Source organism: Stenella coeruleoalba (assembly GCF_951394435.1).
Source record: "Stenella coeruleoalba genome assembly, chromosome: 4".
Lineage (NCBI taxonomy): Eukaryota > Metazoa > Chordata > Mammalia > Artiodactyla > Delphinidae > Stenella > Stenella coeruleoalba.
This window is the reverse complement of record NC_137149.1, coordinates 47,878,638-47,894,530: the sequence shown is the minus strand read 5'-3', so window position 1 is coordinate 47,894,530 and position 15,893 is coordinate 47,878,638. Positions and strand designations below refer to the sequence as shown.

Genomic DNA, 15,893 nt, shown 5'->3' with positions numbered 1-15,893 from the left:
TGTCTATTCGTGTATTCCACAGATGCAGGGTACATCAAGTTGATTGTGGAGATTTAATCTGTGGCTCCTGAGGCTGCTGGGAGAGATTTCCCTTTCTCTTCTTTGTTCGCACAGCTCCAGGGGTTTAGCTTTGGGTTTGGTCCTGCTTCTGCGTGTAGGTCGCCTGAGGGCGTCTGTTCTTCGCTCAGACAGGGCGGGGTTAAAGGAGCCACTGATTTGGCGGCTCTGGCTGGCTCACTCAGGCTGTGGGGAGGGCGGGGCACGTTGTGCGGGGGCGAGCCTGCGGCGGCGTGACGTTGCACCAGCCTGAGGCGCACCATGCGTTCTCCCGGGGAAGTTGTCCCTGGATCCCGGGACCCTGGCAGTGGCGGGCTGCACAGGCTACCTAGAAGGGAGGTGTGGAGAGTGACCTGTGCTCGCACACAGGCTTCTTGGTGGTGGCAGCAGCAGCCTTAGCATCCCATGCCCGTCTCTGGGGTCCGAGCTTTTAGCCGCGGCTCGCGCCTGTCTCTGGAGCTCCTTTAAGCAGCGCTCTGAATCCCCTCTCCTCGCGCACCAGGAAACAAAGAGGTAAGAAAAAGTCTCTTGCCTCTTCGGCAGCTCCAGACTTTTTCCTGGACTCCCTCCCGGCTAGCCGTGGCGCACTAACACCCTGCAGGCTGTGTTCACGCCGCCATCCCCAGTCCTCTCCCTGGGATCCGACCGAAGCCTGAGCCTCAGCTCCCAGCCCCCACCCGCCCCGGCGGGTGAGCAGAGAGGCCTCTCGGGCTGGTGAGTGCTGGTTGGCACCGATCCTCTGTGCGGGAATCTCTCCGCTTTGCCCTCCACACCCCTGTGGCTGCGCTCTCCTCCGTGGCTCCGAAGCTTTCCCCCCTCGACCACCCGCAGTCTCCGCCCGCGAAGGGGCTTCCTAGTGTGTGGAAATCTTTCCTCTTTCGCGGCTCCCTCCCACTGGTGCAGGTCCTGTCCCTATTCTTTTGTCTCTGTTTTTTCTTTTGCCCTACCCAGGTACGTGGGGAGTTTCTTGCCTTTTGGGAGGTCTTCTGCCAGCGTTCAGTAGGTGTTCTGTAGGAGCTGTTCCACATGTAGATGTATTTCTGATGTATTTGTGGGGAGGAAGGTGATGTCTTACTCTTCCGCCATCTTGAAGCTCCTCCAGTTCATTTATTGTTGCCTTCCTGTTTTTACCCTGTAGTAAGCTCACCAATCAGGGTCGGTCATACTGGGCTACCTTAGCAAGCGCTCCCTGGGTATTTTTAATATCTGTGCAGCAATGTTTTCTCATGTATTACTTATGTAATCCTCAAAATAACCCTGTGATGTATTTGTATTAATACTAGTATTGGTTTTTGTCTAAAAATGAAAAAAACAAAACTTTCCTGAAGGTTAAATGACTTGCCCAGAGTTACACTGGGCCAGAGCCTAGCCATGGACCTCAGTCTTCTGGCTTGTGTCCCTTGATCTTTCTCTTCAGTCACACTGATACCAAGATTATGTGACAGTGTGCGATGGGACAGAGACAATTCCCCAAAGGAAAACCCAGCTTTTCTTATCAAAAGAAAAGAATACAGATACCGAGAAGAACCAAACCCTAGATGTCTGTCATGCAAACCTCGGCAGGTCCACCACACCATCTTGACTGCAAGTTGTGTTCAACTGGCTACTCTATCTCTACTTTCTAAATTTCACCAAAAATTTCTTTTATCACATCTTTGTATTTTAAGGATGTTCTCATAGCCTTATTTGCCACTAGGAGACTTGTTCTTCAATATAATCTATTTATTGAGCCCTTTTATCTACTACATTAAGACCAATTAATGAAGAAATTATATTTAAATTACTTGTTATGCCCAATAATCTGGTAGGCTTGCATTCACTTAAATTGAATCCTCTCAACACAACCATACATTTTCAGAAGTTGTGTCCTTTTTACCTGGGAGCCTGTCAACTTGGCAACAAAATGTGCCAGGCAAACTTGATTAAAGCTGTTGTATTCACTCTTGAACATTTTGGAATAGCCAGTATTTGGAGAACTGAACACAAAAGCTGATATCTACCTGTTAACTACTATCTAGTTGTTCCTATGGTAGCCCCTTGCGATTGTTTTGTTCCTACTTCCTGTAGTTTTTTGTGATCAAAGAATGAGATTTCATGAATTTACTACAATTAAGCATCCCCTTTGACAAAAATTCTTAATGCTGAGAGTTAAATCTGTTATTGTAAAACCAAATCCGTGTCTTTTCCCACTTCTAGTTGCAGATATTAGCTGAGTAGCCCCAAACAGAGTAGCACCTTATGATTACCTTTAAAAACCTACCTGCTGTGATCTTTAATGCATAAAACAGAACTGAGTGATAACTGATGCTGTTTCTCAGAGAAAAGCAAGGTATTTATTGCGACTGAGCTGGAAAACTCAAACTAGAACTCTATCCAATTTGATTCATTAAGCACATATTAACTTTAAAGAAAAGTAATTTTAAGATAAAATTAAGAAACACATAGGTAGAAATTTATTCTTGTGATAAGTGAGATAAGAATCTGTTTATCATTTGGGTTTCTGGTAAATGTGAAGACCCCTTGTGAGGCAGGCTATAGTATAATGCATGTCCTTCTGGCTGAATTCTTCAGTATGTTGATGCCTGCTGTCACATTCAAATAACTCTCATTACACAGAAGTGACCATCAATCAAACCTTCTTCTGAAGCACTGAATTTTGTTGCTAGCCTATTTGAATTCATAAAAAATGAAAATATGGCAGAAGGAGATAGGCATTATGTTTATTTAAAATGACACCTTTCTTTTAAGTTTTAAGAGCCATTCAGATATCCTTCCATTTCCAAAGCTTAAACATCCTAATTATTAATTTTATTAGAGCTGTTTTGACCTTTGTATTATCACAAGGGTTAGTCTACATAAACTCTGTTATAAGCTTTGGCCTTTTAGATTATGAATTTGGATATTAGGGATCAGTATTTAGATTCATGTAATATAATCAGCCTCCTGAAATCATAGTGCTTTCAATCACATTTCCTTCTATAACAATCCGTAAACCTGGGGCCAATCTCTCCTATACCCTCCCAGCTCCCAAGATACTACATATAGTAACAGCTAACATTTTGTGAAAATTTACTGTGTGCCAGGCACAAAGCTAATACTTCATCCAAATTATTTGATGTAATTCTCCTTATGAGGGACGTACTGTTAGTATCCCTAGTTTTTATAAGGAGTAAATAGATTAAGAGAAATTAGGTATCATGCCCAATGTTACAGAGATAGTATGTGGTAGAGTCAGGACCTAGTAAGCTAATTCCTATTTTCTAGTCTTTCCCCAGAAGGACCCGTTATCTACTGGTTTCCCATACACCAAACTCATTCTCATTCCAGCTTATCACTAGTAAATTCATGAAATTGTGGCGTGTTGACCTTTTTGTTTAGAATGTTTTCTGTCTTTTACCGTCTCCTTTTTCCAACCCCATAAATGCCTCAAAGCTCAGCACAAGTCTCACCTTCATGGTGAAGCTCATTCCAACATTTCATTCATGTCCCTAAAATTTTTTAAAGACACCCATTTTCAAAAGTCCAAACCTTTGAGCCTGGCATGGAAGACCCTTCATGATTTGGTCCCTACAAAACTCTAATTAAATCTCTGAACTGCCCTACTTGGCCTCCATCACTCTCCCCATCAATAAGCGAGCACATATTTTATATTCTATCCACACATGTTATATTCTATCCATACTTGTGAACCCTGCCCCTCCCACTACTCAAGGATTTTGCTCTGGAATTCTCCGCTTTCTCTCCTGCATCGCCAGTTTTGTTTTTGGTTTTCTTCCCCTCTATGTTCATCTGAAAAGCTTTTCTTAACCTCACTTCTGCCTGCCTCTGTTCCTTCCTCCAAAGAGTTACCTAAGTACGTAGTCTCTAGTTTTTCTCCCCCGTCTCTCTCTCTCTAGCTCTCTCTGATCAGGGTTTTGCTCAGACCAATCTCCTCGGAATGCTCCTGTCAAGGTCACCAGTGGCTTCCATGTCACTAAATCCAGTGACCTCGTGTCTGCTCATCAGTCATGCCAGTCACACTTCCTTCTTGGGCCTTCGTCGCCTCTACCCTGCAAACTTTCCCCCTAGATATCCTGAATGGCTCACTGTCCCCCACCTTCAGAGCTTTATTCTTATATCATCTGCTTCACTAAACCTTCCCTGTCTATTTAAAATCAGAAAATTTCCTTGCTCTCAGTGTACTCCAACCTCTTCCCTATTTCATTTTTCTCAATAGCAATTAGCGCATAGGTTTTATACTTTACTGTATGTTTTTATGTTTTACTTTATAAAGAACTTCTTATTTTCTGTGAGTGTGTACGTGTGTGTGTGTGTGTGTGTGTGTGTTACTTTGGTCTCTCTCCAAGAGAATAAAGTCCACACAGGCAGGAATTTCAGTCTATGTCTCTTACAGCTTCATATATCCAATATCTTAAAAGCCCCTGGCACATCATGGCCCCTCAATAAATAGCCCTTGAATGAATACTGAATTACCCAAAGTTCCTAAATGTGTCACATGGTTTGATATCCTTTTGCCATTTTTCTTACTGCTTCCTATGTCCTGAATACCAGAATGCCTGGTCATCACTGAAGACTCAGCTTAAAGGCTGCCTTGTTCGTTTTTCATGTTAGGAATAACTTGGGTTAAGTCCTCCACTCTTTTCTCCCTGAGTATATGACTCTGGGCAGATAGCTTCATTACTCTAAGCTTTATTTTCTTCATTTGTAGAATAGGGATAATATGAGTTCTTACTTCTTAGGGTCATAGTGAGAATTAAATGAGATAGCACGTGAGATGCCTAAGCACTTATCTCAGTGCTTGAAACATCAAAAAATTTCAACAGGGCTTCCCTGGTGGCGCAGTGGTTGGGAGTCCGCCTTCCAATGCGGGGGACGCGGGTTCGTGCCCCGATCCGGGAAGATCCCACATGCCGCGGAGCGGCTGGGCCCGTGGGGCATGGCCGCTGAGCCTGCGCGTCCAGAGCCTGTGCTCCGCAGCGGGAGAGGCCACAACGGTGAGAGGCCCGCGTACCACAAAAAAAAAATTTTTTTTCAACAAATTATCATTATTATTCCATTCCTGATTCTTCTATACCTAAACCCTGGTAGAATTAACCATTCCACATTTATCACACTTATGCCGTGTCCCTACTAGATCATTGGATCTCATAGAGGGCAAGAGGTGTGTCTTATTCATCTTGATAGCTTCAGAACATAACTCGGCATAACATAAAAGCCTGAATGTTAATATTAATAACCATCATATAGAGTTTAATTTTGTACTATATACTGTGCTTAGAAGTCTACAAACATGATATCGTTTAATTCTCATAATACCCTATTGAAAAATACTTTAGAAAAAAATTTATACTTTAGGAGACTCAATCATGTAATCTTGCTTTCTCAGGATTACACAATTAGTGAGTGATAAAACTGGAACTAGAACTGAGGTCTACCTAATTCTAAAGTTTTACTCTGCATCACTTTGCTACAACCAGAAAGGATGGCTGAATCGACAAATGAAGACTGTTCTTGGTCATTCCAAATTTACTCTCTTCTTATTATCTTAACCTATATAATCTGGAGCACATATAGACTATACTACAGTGTTTTACCAGTTAACCAGATACTAGAAGTATTATATCAGTTTTTCTTTTCATCTTAAAACTAGAGGGCAAGAATCTTAGTTACATTGACACTATATGGGGCTCCTTTCTTCTCTAACAAAAACTGTTGACTCCCTAGGAATGGTATAGGAAGTATAGTACCGTAAGGAAATGCACAGGCTCTAGTACCAGACCATTTGAGTCTACTTAGCCGCGGCTCTGACGACTGTGTAATGCTAGTCAAATTACTTAACCTCCCTGGGTCTTAGTTACCACAACCGCAAAGTGAAGATAATATTTAAATAATAATTGGGCTTAGTAAAAGTGGTTAGCACATGTAAATTATTTAGAACATGTCCTGGCTTATAGTATGTGTCTTATATATTTTAGCTATTTTTCCTTTGGATCTGTTTCTCTTATATATGTATATTAGACATGCTTTACTTAAGTAATTCGAGATGTCACTAGCAGAATAAGCTTTACCACAAATGTGAGCTTTATCCTCTTGTATTGTTCAGTCAATACTACTGTCCTTGTAACTCACCATAATTTTTCTTCAGTGAAAACTTCTTAAATTCTAGTTACTTCAATAATACTCTCTTATACATTGTTTCCATTCATCACACGAACCTCAGCAGGTACCACTACCCCCATCAAAGTATACCTTACAGACTCTCATACTGACAATAAAGGAGCCTGGATTCAAACTCACATCTTTCTGAATTCAAATCTGGCCTTCTTTCTAACACCCAGGCTGACCAGTTTGAAATGGCATTTTATCTTAGCCTAGCAGGAGGTGTTGAGAGTTAAAAATATATTTGTTTCAGAATCTCTGCCAGTTACAAACAAGAGCTACAAGCCTGCTTGTATAGGGAGCCTTTGGGGAATCGCTTGCATTTTTGCTATCTCGGATCAAATGGAGCAGACATGGAAAGATGTCAGATTGCGAATGTTCCCAACAGACTCTGTGTTTACAAGCTGGTAACAGCCTTGACTTTGCATATGTAGACTTAAAAATTTCCTGACAGGTAAAATGTAGCTCTGTGTCTTCTTTTAATCGGAATTCCTACACAGGTGCATTTCAACTACTGCATGCTCCTTGTGGAGCCATGGATTTCCATCACGTGTCTGCTTTTTGATACAGCTGCACTGGTTGGGAGACATTCTTATCCAAACCTTTTAGGAATGGTAAATGTTCTCCAAGTTGTAAAATGCTTCTGAAAATAAAATGTCTGACTTTTCCCGAAATGAGTATCCTGGCCCCAGCCTTGATCTTGACCACCATCATCATTTACCACCACCATCTTGTGAGCTCTTGAAAGGCAATGAGTAGGTCAGATCTCTAGCATGCAGAACAATGCTTGGCTAAGGCCCTGATAAAGAGAATAAAACAAACATAGGCAGAAAAACAAAGTAAGCAAAATAAAACAAGATAGGCTAGGAGAGAGTGGGTAAAGCAGGTACAGGCAGGACAAAATAGGTATAAGAAGCCAGGTGATGAGTCTACTTCCGCAGTCCACTTTAGGGTAATTTTGCCAAGTAAGACTTCATTTTTGGTGTGTGTGTGTTTATTTGAGGTATGATTGAGACAGGGTAAACTGGAACCATCTCTCTTTTCTCTCTGTCTTATTCTTTCTTTTTCCCCCTGGATAAAGGCCAGGGATCGTGGAATTGGGATTGATATTTTTTCCCCCTCTTCATCTGTAGGCTTAAGACTTAGGTATTGGAGAGCAAAAGCGGTATTTTCTTCAACCTTAGGATAAAAGCTGTCTTTTGGGACTTCCCTGGTGGCGCAGTGGTTGGGAGCGCGCCTGCTGATGCAGGGGACGCGGGTTCGTGCCCCGGGCCGGGAAGATCCCACATGCCGTGGAGCGGCTGGGCCCGTGAGCCATGGCCGCTGAGCCTGTGCGTCCGGAGCCTGTGCTCCGCAACGGGAGAGGCCACAACGGTGAGAGGCCCACGTACCGTAAAAAAAAAAAAAAAAAGCTGTCTTTTGTAGTTCAAGGGCTACCTGTGTAACATTCCTTTCACCACTTTCTTGAGCTGTCCAGCCCAAATACTTGTTACACTCTCATGCTCAATGCCCTGGCTATTCTACCCTGGCTGTGACCCTGCAAGCACTAAAGCAAGAACCGCTCAAACCTCAGGGAGTTCCTTGTTTTCCCTCTGGCTTTGGTTTTTCTTCTAAAGACAAAGCTACAAGGGAGATTTCCATACGAGGTAGACAAACTGCTTAAAGGGCTGAAATTTGGGAGGATTCATGATAATTTCATTGCAACGTAGCATCCTCTGCAGGTTGTGAACTAGAGTGCTTTAAAAAGTTTAAAAAGGGGTTGCTCTTTGCCAAACCAACCATGTAATATTTCCTTCTTTGTCACCCCTGGGTTAGCTGGCTGAGCATAACGTATTCACAAACAGCATTCAAACCCTGTATATTTGAGAGTACATTTAACCATTAAAAGAAATAGTGACTACATTTCTCTTAATAGATATGTGTGGAAAATTCAATTCCAAAGCCTCAAATTTGTTGCTTATATCAAAGGACTGTATTCATGATAGAATGGCCAAGCAACATGAACGTGGTTAGGTGTTTTACCCCAGACGATCACCTGTTTATAGTTGACTTGGCCAGAATAGTCACCATGAGAAAAAGAGCAGAATAATTTACATAAAAACTAACATTTGTAATTTCAGATATTTCAGAGTGTGAGTATTCTTGAGTTTGTTAGATGGATGTGAGGTAGTTAAAACTGAGGTATGAATGTTTCCTTAATGAACACAAATACATTATCCAGATCTCAGGCTTGTAATTATTGCCAATCTGAATAATTTCTATTCTGAAGGTGTTTTAGATAAATGCTCACTGCCAAGATTAATAACCACAACAGAAACAGAATAAATAGCTATTGGGTGAGAGAACAAAATAGAGTAAGAAACAAACTGCAGATCGTTTCAAATCAATCAGACCTAAATGTGATGGAGAAAATACAACTGCTTCAGGAATGGAAAAGGTTTAATTTTTTTCAATATAATCTGGAAAATAAAGATAGTATTTATTGACGTATTTGAACTTTAGAGATAATCATGGTAGTCCTTGGCCCCAAACACTTTAACATCTCCCTGTTGCTCACCATAAAGTCCTTAGGAGAACACTACCCTCTCTTCCGGTACAAACCTACCTTCCCAGCTTTCCCTTCCATCCTGGCACTCCTGCCAAATTCAACATGTCCCATAATTACCCACCTTCTTACTTTTGCTGTGCTATCTTACATCCACTAGTAATGCCCTTTCCTGACTTTGTTCTTTGCAAAAGTCCAACACATGCATTTGTTTTCTCTGAAGATGAATGCCCCTGACCAATAGCACTCCTCATACTATGAAATCATCCACCTTTTATTTATATGATTCTCATTGTTCTTATCTCATGTTATCTTTTACTACAGTTAATTTGGTTCGTGTCTCCTCATGATCTACTTGCTTATATGGTTCTTGAGATTCTCTTTATTTTCCTCTGATATCTTTTCTTCTCATAACATAGATGCATTTGCTTGTTATTCATGTATTAATTCCTATCATAAAACATGCATGTTATATTATAAATATTTAGTTTATAATGAGATACTGTCTTAAGATCCTTCCATCTGTGGATTACATGTTCTTGCATTTAATACATTTTATTGATGTCTCCTATGTTTGAGTACTCTGTCCAAATGTTTTTTCTCAGAACAATTTCTACACATCACTGTTACAGCTCTCATCACACTATATGATAGTGTTCTGCCTTTCGTAAATTCATAATATATCCCTCTTGACAGAAACCATGCCATTCAGTTTTAATCTCCCAGCACCTAGCATTTAATAGGCTCTACATAAATGTCTGTTTAATAAACGTATTAGGTTGGATTCATTGATAGAAGAATGAATACATGAATGAATTTAATATTTTATGTCTAAATAACACGGTTGCTGGGGGTATAGTGTGTTTGGAGCCAAAAAGTCCAATTGAGGGCACAATACCTAATATAATATTACTTCAATTAAGTGTTAACAATGAGAATTGCAAAAGAAGGACCATTAAGATATAGAGACCTAATAGGGCTCAGATTTTCTTGGTCTGAAGATGAATAGCTCCTGCCATACAAGCTTAGCCCCACTTTGTCCTCCCAGCCACCACAATCAAAACCACTCACATTTTATCGGGTAGCTATTTTCTGAACTCAAAATGATAACGAAGAGGAGAGCGATTTCTGAGCCCTGAGTATTTACTTTCTGATTTGGTGAATTAGTGTACCAGCATTTAGGGCCTCTGTGACTACATCCTTACAGGTTCCTAAATGCTATGGAAAAAGAATGGAGATAATTCCTAATTATACACTTCAGATCTCAAAGAAGACATCTTATCTCAACCCTCAGCATGGGGGATGGGACCACCTCAAGCTTTGGTCCCTTTTTGTGTTCCTGCTGTTCACATGGAGAGCGATGACACTCAAAACCATCATCTTTGAATTGCAAAGACCAGAAAGCGCAAATCAAAAAATCAGTAATGATGTTTTACAGCACAGCTTGCAAGCAAAAATTTGAAAAGTTCAATTTTCTCATTTCCAGAAGAACTACATAACTTGGAAGCACACTGTGGATTTTTACTTTACAAATGAAAAATGTAAGCACCTGGTGATTTTCCTAATGCTAGTGCCGTTGGTGATAAAAACAGCGGGACAAACACTCCTGGTTCACTGCAGATACATTTATCCTAAAAGGTCAGGCTCCGCAGGGCTAGGGCAAGGCTTGAGAAACATCTTTTTATCCACTTGGGACCAGAAAGCAAGCCTGAAATAATGCCCAGGAGAAGAGCTCAGAACTACAACTTGAGAAGCATATCCAACTGGGTAGTAATTAGATCAAGGAGGGCTGCAGGGATGGGATGGTCTTCCAAGTGCAATACCCAAGGATCAGAGGGACTAGAAAGATGAGCATAAGAGGAGAGAACACGGAATCAGATGGACAAGCATCTAAAGCATGGCTTCACCACTCACTAGCTACTCCCGAGCAAGTTCTCACCAGCTGCTGTGCGGTCTTGAGCAAGTTACTTAACTTCTCTTAGCCTTGTTTCCTCATTATCAAAAGGAGATAAAAAAGAGAACCAATCTCAAAGAGTAACAGAGGATTCAGTGAGAGTTCATGTATATAGTGTTTAGCACTTTGGCTCAATAAATGCTAGCTGTTATTACTATCATCATTAATTACAATAAAATAGGGGAGTGGAGGTCTGGCTGAATAACACATACAAGAATTATTTCTTACAGTTTCTTATGTTTTATTCATGTATTTCATTCTTTAATCTTTGTGTGATTTTCAGAACATGGCTCAGTTGCAAATGGAAAAAAAAAAAAAGGAAAGAAAAGTAGAATAACGTAATCTAAGAGACCTGAGGATTTGAGATCATAGCCACTTTAAAAGTTGTACTTAGTTCTTTAGATAAAGTAAACTTCAGCAGCAATTACAACTCAAATCCTTTTAGGAGCCAGACCATAAAAACAGTTAACATTGAGTATTAACTGTCCTGGATAATGTCCCTCTCTGGGTAAAGTCCACTGTAGAAGCGGTCGTAAATGAACATTTTAGGGAGCGGACAAGAATAATGGCTAACATTTCTTGAGCATCTTGACATGCCAGATGATGTTTGAGGCATTTTTAAGCAGTATTGCACTTAATTCTCACTACATGAAATTGAAGCCAGGACTATTATACTAACTTTATAGATGGAGAAACTGAAGTATTGAAAAGTGAAACAGTTAACAAGTGCTGGAGCAAGGTTAAAAACTAAGGCATCTGACCCAAGAGTCTTTGTCTTCAGCATTAAGCTTTTCCCTTCTAACTATCCAAAGTATCCAAGAGTAAGATAGTAGTAGTTTAGAAAGTGGGAACTGCAGAGTATATATCTGCCTGAAGCATGTAAATAAAATGATGAGGATGATGAAGAAGATGAATGGTGTGATGGCCAAGAAAAACACATCTTTGAGCCAGTTTCCACCTCTGGGCTGCCAAGGTGTAGCAGTGGATGCTGATCTAAAGCAAAATTTAAAAGATTCATGGACTTAACACTTGAGAATGATACTGGGGAATATTGATACTTGGCCCCTGACTTGAGAGAATGTGAGGATAATTGCTTTTTTACCTAAACCTGATAGGCAGAGACTCATAATTTCAATTCAAAACTCCTGATTCATTCTTAGACTGCTTCACCTATTTTTATATGATTAACAATATTATTTTGAATATTTTTTAACATATAAAAGAAAAGGGGGTATATTGTGAGGAAGTTTTAGAAACACAATATCTTCTTTCTGTTAAAGGCTGTTATGGAAGACACAACAAAGTAGATGGAGAGGGCCCATTGTTAGTTTAAAGAAATCCATTAATCTACAGTGTATTCTTGTACTTTTGAAAGATAATTATGCACTGACTAGGAACATTACCTGGACAAAAAACCACAAAAAACCAAAAAACCTAATTAAACATAAAGTTTCCTTCACAGCATATCAATTCTTTAAAAAGAAGGCCTCAAAAAACCAAAACACCAAAATCAATATTCTCTTTTAAAGCTCTGAATGACTTTTACTTGGATAGATAAGCAAGCTTCTTTATATCCTTTTATGAAACTAGGTGAGACATAAACAAAATTTATTATAAGATTGCTCTAAATTTGGAATATATTCACAAATAGAATATAATGGGTAATTTATCAAAATCATTTTTCTTCCTCGTATTTTTCTGGTAAATTGAAATAAATGTAAGACTGTGTCTACTAATCAGTAAAAGATTAAATATCTTTTAATTCTAAATTCTGAGAAAAGGGGAGGGACAAGATGGTGGAGTTAGAAGAACTTGAGCTCACCTCCTCTCACAAGCACACCAAAATCACAACTAACTGCTCAACAACCATCAATAAAAAAGACTGGAACCTACCAAAAAAGATATTCTACACTTAAAGACACAAAGAAGAAACCAAAACGAGGTGGTAAGAGGAGTGCACTTGATATGAAAAATTCCATACCATCCAGAGAACAATTATATCACAGAAATTCTCCCACAGGAGTAAGAGTCCTGAGCCAGACGTCAGGCTCCCCAGCCCTGGGGTCCCACATCAGGAGGAGAATCCCCCGGAGTATTTGGCTTTGAAGGCAGCAGGGCTTGATTGTAGGAGCTCCACAGGATGGGGGACACAGACTCCACTCTTGGGGGATACACACAAGATCTCATGCACACTGGGACTCAGGGCAAAAGCAGTGACTCCAAAGGAGCCTGGGCCAGACTTACCTGCTGGTCTTGGAGGGTCTCCTGGGGAGGCTGGGGGTGGCAGTAGCTCCCCCTGGGGATGTGGACACAGGTGGCGGTGGCAGAGATATCAGACACTGCCATCACGTGAACTCTCACTGAAGGGAGACATCTGGCCTGGGTTATAAGCACGGAGACCTGGCCCCATCCAACAGCCTGGAGGCTCCAGTGCTGGGATGCCTCAGGCCAAACAACCAACAGGATGGGAACACATCCCCACCCATCAGCAGACAGACGACCTAAAGGCTTCCTGAGCCCACAGCCACCTCTAGACACATCCCTTAACATGGTCCTGCCCACCAGAGGGCCAAGACCCAGCTCCATCCACCAGTGGGCAGGCACCAGCCTCTCCCACCAGGAAGCCTGCACAAGCCTCCAGACCAGCCTCACCCACCAGGGGGCAGACAGCAGAAGCAAGAAAACTATGATCCCACAGCCTGTGGAACTGAGTTCATAAACACAGGTCAGAAATTACCCTGGGAACAGCTGGTCCCTGGCCCTGGAGTGACAAGCGGGGAGTACGTGGATGGGACACATAGGACATCCTGTACAGAGGGCCACTTCTCCAAGGTTGAGAAATGTAATAACCTACCACAGACATAAAAATACAAACTTAAACAAAATGAGATGGTAAAGGAACATGCTTCAGACGAAGGAACAAGATAAAAGCCCCAAAGAACACCTAAGTGAAGTGGAGACAGGCAATCTACCCAATAAAGAGTTCAGAGTAATGATCATAAAGATGATCCAAGAACTTGGAAAAAGAATGGATGCACAGAGCAAGAATTTACAAGAAGTTTTTAACAGAGTTAGAAAATATAAAGAACAGGCAGAGACGAACAATACAATAACTGAAATGAAAAGACACTAGAAGGAATCAATAGCAAAATAAATGAGGCAGAAGAAGTGAGCTGGAAGACAGAGTGGTGTAAATCATTGCCACGGAACAGAATAAAGAAAAAATGAAGAGAAATGAGGAAAACTTAAGAGATCTCTGGGACAACATCAAATGTGCTAACATTTGCATTATAGGGGTCCCAGAAGGAGAAAAGAGAGAGAAATGGCCTGACAAAATATTTGAAGAGACAATAGCTGAAAAGTTCCCTAACATGGGAAAGGAAACTGTCACTCAAGTCTAGGAAGGGCAGAGAGTCCCAGGCAGGATAAACCCAAGGAGGAACATGCCTAGACACATAGTAATCAAATTGACAAAAACTAGAGATAAAGAGAAAATTTTAAAAGCAACAAGGGAAAAGCAACAAATAACGTACAAGGGAACTCCTATAAGGCCATCAGTAGATTTTTCAGCAAAAACTGCAGGCCAGAAGGGAGTGGCAGGATATATTTAAAGTGTAGGGGAAAACCCTACAACCAACCTTGCCCAGCAAGGCTCTCATTCAGATTAGATGGAGAAATCAAAAGCTTTACAGACAAGCAAAAGCTAAAAGAATTCAGCACCACCAAACCAGCTTTACAACAAATGCTAAAGGAACTTCCCTAGGCAGAGAAGAAAAGCCACAACTAAAAACAAGAAAATTACAAAATAGGAAACTCACCAGTAAAGGCAAACATACAGTAAAGGTAGGAAATCATCCAGACACATATATGATATCAAAACCAGTAACTGTGAAAGGAGAAGAGTACAAATGCAGGATATTTAAAATGCATTTGAAACTAAGAGATCAGCAACTTAAAACAATTGCTATATATGTAGATTGCTATACCAAAACCTCACGGTAACTGCAAACAAAAAATCTATAATAGATATACACACAAAAGAAAAAGGAATCCAAACACAGATTTGATAGTCATCAAATCACAAGCACTTGTGCTTTGAACATGCCTCCTTTCTTCTGCTCAGATCCTCAGCAAGGTACTACACTAGCTACCCAACCCTGCAACCAATAGGGTCAGAATTCAAAGAACCTGGAGCAGCCCTGAGGTCCATAGCCTCACATAAGACTATGATTCCCTCTATAATAAACAATAGCAACTACCATTTAACTAAGCATCTACTATTTGAGACCTCTATTAGGCCCTAGACATGCATTATCATTTGCCTAGGAAAACCATCTGAGGATAAAGTTACTCAAGGTCACACAAACCCAGCTTGGATTCTAGAACCCATGTTCTTTCTATGGCTCTGCTTATGAATAAGGCCCTGTCTACCTGCGTCTCCAAGTTAATGTGGCAGTTTCCTCCTTTTGGGGCTGTAGCCCTATCCGGAACATAGGCAGTCTTTTTTTTGGGTTTGTTTTTTTTTTTTTGCCGTATGCAGGCCTCTCACTGTTGTGGCTTCTCCTGTTGTGGAGCACAGGCTCCGGACGCGCAGGCTCAGCGGCCATGGCTCACGGGCCCAGCCACTCCGCGGCATGTGGGATCTTCCCAGACCGGGGCACGAACCCATGTGCCCTGCATCGGCAGGCGGACTCTCCACCACTGCGCCACCAGGGAAGCCCAGGCAGTCTTGACTTAGGCTCTGACCACCCATATATGTCTTATTTGCCCCCTCCCTGCAATGGTTGGACCTGACTTGTGGACTCAGTCACGGGCTGGAGTCCTGCTCCTTCAGGGATGAGATTTCTGGCAACAAGGCCATTCACTGGTCCCTGTCAAGACCAGTACTGCTGGTGCCACCCACCACAGAAGCTCTGGGGTAGAGTTAGTTTGCCCAGTCTGATCTATTTTCAACACCTTCTCCATAATAAATGCTGATGAGAGATGTTTGGATGATCAACTACTGTGGGCCAGCATTACATTAAGCACCTAAAATTTATTGTTGAACTTGAGTGGTACTCATCCACCCCAGACCCTCAGGCTGCCTGTCATCCGAGCCCACATCAGATCATGGCCAAAAGCATGAAGAAATATTCCTTTGGTATATTGACATAGTTGAAAAGGCCTTGTGCAAAAGAT

At 41.4% G+C, this 15,893-nt stretch overlaps 1 protein-coding gene across 2 annotated transcripts in view; it reads left to right on the top strand.

Annotated features, from left to right (window-relative positions):
• The window catches only part of KCNIP4 (potassium voltage-gated channel interacting protein 4), a 628,148-nt gene that overhangs the window by 22,829 nt on the left and 589,426 nt on the right, over positions 1–15,893 (top strand). The window contains exon 1 of one of the 2 annotated variants that reach the window (XM_079921088.1): positions 238–570. The exons of the other annotated variant lie outside the window; for it this stretch is intronic. The gene's annotated coding sequence lies outside the window, so the exon portion shown is untranslated. Of the gene's footprint in view, positions 1–237; positions 571–15,893 lie in introns of those variants that run through there. 2 annotated transcript variants of the gene reach the window in all.